This window comes from Dermacentor silvarum, chromosome 9 (assembly GCF_013339745.2).
Source record: "Dermacentor silvarum isolate Dsil-2018 chromosome 9, BIME_Dsil_1.4, whole genome shotgun sequence".
In the NCBI taxonomy this organism is placed as follows: domain Eukaryota; kingdom Metazoa; phylum Arthropoda; class Arachnida; order Ixodida; family Ixodidae; genus Dermacentor; species Dermacentor silvarum.
The window spans coordinates 5,656,902-5,662,095 of NC_051162.1; the positions used below are offsets into that span (position 1 = coordinate 5,656,902).

General features: G+C 43.7%; 1 long non-coding RNA gene across 1 annotated transcript; it reads right to left on the bottom strand.

Annotated features, from left to right (window-relative positions):
- Positions 1 to 339: 339 nt before the first annotated feature.
- On the bottom strand, positions 340 to 2,014 carry LOC125940040 (uncharacterized). The gene is made up of 2 exons (XR_007463261.1): positions 1,248 to 2,014; positions 340 to 963 (listed from the first exon to the last, which is right to left on the bottom strand). It is a non-coding gene; the product is annotated as an uncharacterized LOC125940040 (long non-coding RNA).
- Positions 2,015 to 5,194: the final 3,180 nt, after the last annotated feature.

Below are 5,194 nucleotides of genomic sequence, written 5' to 3' on the forward strand. Positions count from 1 at the left end.
CTCCAAATTATCTCCAAGTTGGATTCCAATTGACATGGTGAAGGTAGAGTCGAACCCACTACCTTGGGTGTTCATTAGAGCGAAGTTACTTAAGGCAAGTTAATTAGGGCAGAGTTAATTAAGGCACTCGAACACTCGATCTTTGGTGGAAGTCAAACTCATGACTTTTGGTGTTAATTAAGGCAAAGTTAATTAAGATACAATTAAGGCACTCAAACCCTCGACCTTTGGTGGGAGTAGAGCCCGCAACCATTGGTGTTAATTATGACGAAGTTAATTAAGGCACTCGAGCCCACAACTTTGGTAGGAGAAAACAATAGAAGTAACAACGCATGCGAATGAGAATGACAAATAATTTAATTAATGCTTCGTGAGTGCGCAGGCTTCTGCCTTCATCCTCTTCAGTGTTCGCTAAAGTGACTGTCAACTTTTATATATAGTTCTAGCGCTCATCAAAATGCGAAAACTGTGCTAACAAAACCGTAAATCCGCATTTTGATCATTATGCATCATTACAAATCCTGCAATGGATAAATGAAAAATAGTGAGTTCAGTAAGCACTAGGTAAAGCACACCAGTGAAACTCACAATGTCATACCAATGTTACTTTTTTATTTATACAACTGATAAAGCTTTATTACAAAAATGATCGGCCCCCAGCCACGCACATGTATGAAATTATTCATTACATGTTCCCGCTGTATACAAACAGGTTAAACGCGGATCTAAAAAAAAAACGTAATCAAAAACAGATTCTTGAAAATTAAACTTCATTAAAACACAAGTAACGAGTAGGCACAAAATGACTAGTAGGCACAGTGACACAATTATAATTAAAAAGAATAAAACTGATTAGTAAGAGGTAGTATAACATACTAATTAATGACCAAAAGCGCATGGCCTGCTTGCCAGCACTTGCTTCTGGGGCCACCGGATTCAAGATAGAAAGCCAGTACTTTCTAGCTGCATTGAAAAATATATGGTAAAATAAATTCCACGCAAGCAGAATCCAGAGATGGAATGTTCATCTTGATAGGCAACTTGGTCAGGCAGCTTCTCAGATCACAAAAGTGCCAATAACATAATGCTGCCAGAGACTTAGAGATAGGCATTGCAAATGAGAAATATCCCTGACACTTGAAGAGGAACGCAGGAAACCAAGCGATACAAACATGTGCGAAAATTAACCATCAAAACATTGCCTCCCGAGTATTCCCGTAAGCGCTCCGCAAGGCGAACAAACGTACCACAAATAGCAGTCAGAAGCACAGCTCGAAATTTCAGCACGCAACTGTACAGTTCTGCCTAGTATACACGTACTTGGGCCATGGTCAACCGCACAAAAGTCGAAAAGACACAAATAAAGCACACGCTGCTCACGCCCGGAATATTGCTGCGCACTTGCATCGAGGCGCGTGTTGCTGAATTGATATCAGTGGCGATGCGAAGTCAGAGCTATTGCGAGTTCAAGCTGGTTCAAGCTTCTTTTTTTCTTTATAAATTGTCGTATTACATCAGCAAGTTAAAGGTTACGTATTTTCAACAGTGTACTAATAGATATAACTGAAAAATAAAGCATCTTTCTATGAGAAAGAAAATGACGTAACCGAGACCGAAAGCATAGCGAAAAATGGCGAAAGTATTGGCTTTTGCGCGCGGTGTCCGGCAGCAACGTTACTAGACCTCCAACAGTGCGAGCAAAGGTCGTGCTAAATTTCAAAATAATTAATTAAATGCTTTTGCTCTCCTAGCTTCCCATTGTTATGCATTAGAGACAATTTGCTTGTATTTCTGCGGCATAGTGCGTGCATCTACTCATAACGCACTATGTACGATCAATGCACGAGAGCTTTGAATGTGCAAGAGATGTCCAAATCATAAGGACATTCGACGTCCTCTGGATGACCTTTGACTGCCACGTACCACTCGAACGTACGATAGATGTAAACTGGACGTCGTTAAATGTCTTGGATATTTGGTCTTTTGTGGTACATCCAATGGATATTTGTGGTTCACTGGGTATGGTCGGCATGACTGAAAAAAAAAAGCATTGGTTATGTCTTCTCTCCCGACTTCGTACAAATTTTCACCTACGCACTTCAGATCGCCCTTTCGCGAAAAGCATCACGTGCAATTGTCAGCTAAAAAAAAAAAAAAAGCAACCTTCGGTGCCATGCATGCGCTATATACTGAGGCAGGAGTGTTTATTCAGAATACGTCATAGCCACAGCTTACAAACATTCTTCTCAATTTGCAAGTTCTCTCTAATTGCGCTCGTAACAAAGGCTTCAAGCAATCTGCGCACGCCACGAATAACGATCCTAAGCATAACGTTTGCATTCTTTCACAGAAGTGCAACACAGGTGCATTAAATTCAGACTACGTATACCGGCGTGTGCCGACTCACTTTCTCGCGCCCAGAAACGATTTTCTCGCAAACGTGCTGCGCAGCATTCCAAATTGCTGTTTCTTATATAATGTGAAGCAATCCACGAACATCATGCGCGAAGTGAAGAACACAAAAAGCTTTCTGCGCCGAACAGCACAATGCGACAAATGTTAACTTACGGCTGAAGTGACAAATACATAAGCAATTTGCAAAGTAATGAAGGGAAAAAAGAACGTAATGAAGGCCTTCTTACCAAGCAGCAGCCAAGCAGACAGACACGTTCTGGCAGGCGAACCCAGCAAAGACCACGCAGACGTTATCGCACATCTTTTGTAGCGTCGCCTTGCCTGATCACACCATGGCCGATATTTTGTAGCGATGCGTTATTCTTTATACTAGTCTTATCATCCACCGCTCACGGCCGGCTGATCCCGTGGATAACGTCTACGTTAAAGTGTAGTGTACTGCACAATGGTCGAGTGGGCCGAACGGCGCTCTGCCGCTGAGGCGCCGCGTGTGGAAAAATAGTGCGAGGGCGCTGCGAGCGAACTGGATTGGGGCGGAGACGCGCTCCGCGGCATATTCAACGTAATTTCGCTGCGGGCGCCGAGGCCGATTGCGCATAGTACGCTCTTAAAATAGTGCTTTATTTCAACTGCAACTTTATGTTTACACCGTTTTGTCAAACATATATATTTGAGGCAGGGATTATACAACGCGACGTCTTCAATTTTGCTGCCGTTGTCAAGCGCGTCGTCTGCTAGCGAGCGCGCGTTCGCTACGCGGACGCTGACGGACGCCCAGTTTTTCTCGCAGAACCTCTGTGCAGTACATTTTTTTAATGTTTAGTTGCTTCGGTGCGCCCATGACTCTTGACGGCCGGTGCCAAATGTAGTTTTAGCCAGGTGAACTGCTGTTTTTACCACTGTCCTCTAAAAGTAACTGGTATCTCCGCACCATGAAGGCTACGTAAGAAACTTTTATTATTGATATCGTGTCATTTTACACGCGCTTCTCGTTGGTGGATATTTATCAGGGACAAAGATCGAAGAAAACAATATTACAGTGAAATAAACCAGGTTTATTACTGCGTGGCGCGAAGAATGACCAATGTATTTCTAGGTATAATGAACTCAAAGGGTATATATATATATATATATATATATATATATATATATATATATATTTCCAGGTAATGAACTCAAAGGGTATATATATATAAGGAGAAAATAACAAACATTCTAAATGCAGTAATTGAGAAAGTGAGAACTCCCGACCGGAATAAGCGCACGTGTTTGCTGTAACAAACACACTTATTAGTAAATACTGGAAATAAAACTCTCATTCGCAGAAATAATATTCATAGCAGGCAAAACCATATATATATATATATATATATATATATATATATATATATATACATACAGGGTGTTTCAGCGAACACTTTCGAAAATTCTGAAAGGTTGCCTGTGGCAGAGAGCACAATTCTAGTTCATGAGCTGGTCTACTTGAAGAGGCGGACATTACTTGCACAAAAAATTGCAGTGCATAATCGACTAATTACCAAAAATTCGCTAATTACGTTTTTAACTAATTACCTGATGGCCCATATTGCAATTTACAAATTGTAGCCGTGGAGTTCGCAAGGCGGATCCACTCAGAACGAATTCTCAGAATGACACCAGTTTCGAGATATTCATTCCCGAACTTTGCGGAGAAATGCATTGGTGTTCCAGTTAAGTTTTATTGCGATAGCAATTATATGGACACTCAAAAGCAGATTTCTGCCGTCGGCGTCGCCGTCGCCGTCGCCGTCGCCGTCGCCGTGAGGTTCCGTATGACGTCATTTGGAGATGAAATCAGTCGCCGCGCGCCGAACGCTGTATGTGCGAGTGAAAGGGCGCGAGGGGCGCGTCTTTCACGGGGAGTGAACGCACGGCGGAGAACAAACGCGCGTTCTGCGCCGTGCTCGCTTAAGGGCTGCAGAAGTAGGCGTCTCTTTTCTCCTTTACAATCACCATATATGTAGAGCAAACGCGCCTTCTTCGGACGCGCGAGAGGCCGTGGGGGAGGGGGAGGGAAGGGAGGCGACGTTTAGCTGCGGCACCAAGTGCCTATTTATATCAGAGGCTCCAGCAACAGTCACCAACGCCGCACGCATTTTGAGCTAACGCGGGCAAAACGCCGATGGCGTCGACAACAGTTCTGCGTGTTGTTGCTACCAAAGCCGCTCACCTTACTTCGTATGACATTGCTGTGTTGCTATCGCATTCATTGCTTCGCCCTTAGGGCGAAACTGTGAAATTTTTTAACAAAACGTCGATTTACGCATTGATGCACAAAACTAGCATCTAGACGCCTTGCGTCTAGATGCTTGCGCAATTTATGTTGTTTACACCCCCAGAAATAGGTCGAAGAACGCAGCCACCTGCTTTTTTCTTTTTCTTTTTTTGCTATTTCTTTGGGGCCCGACGCTATTTCTTTGGGGCCCCAAAGAAATAGCGTCGACACCACTGCGCATGCGCGAGACGCTAACTGCGTTTGGGTTTTGCGTCGGGCACGCTATTTCGCCGATTTAGCGGGAGCCCCAAAAGCAGCCCCAAAAGTTTTGCGTCAACAAACATGGCGGCACCCATCGAAGCGGCGGCTCTCCAAGTACCAAAGTCGGCTTGATTCGTGGTAACGCGTGAAGTTTCTAAGCTAGGAGAAGTGTCTGCGGTTATCGCTTTCTCTCAACTAACGTGTGTAATGAAGATTGATTCATTAGACGCAGCTGATTCTGAATGCGATTGTCGATTCCATGGC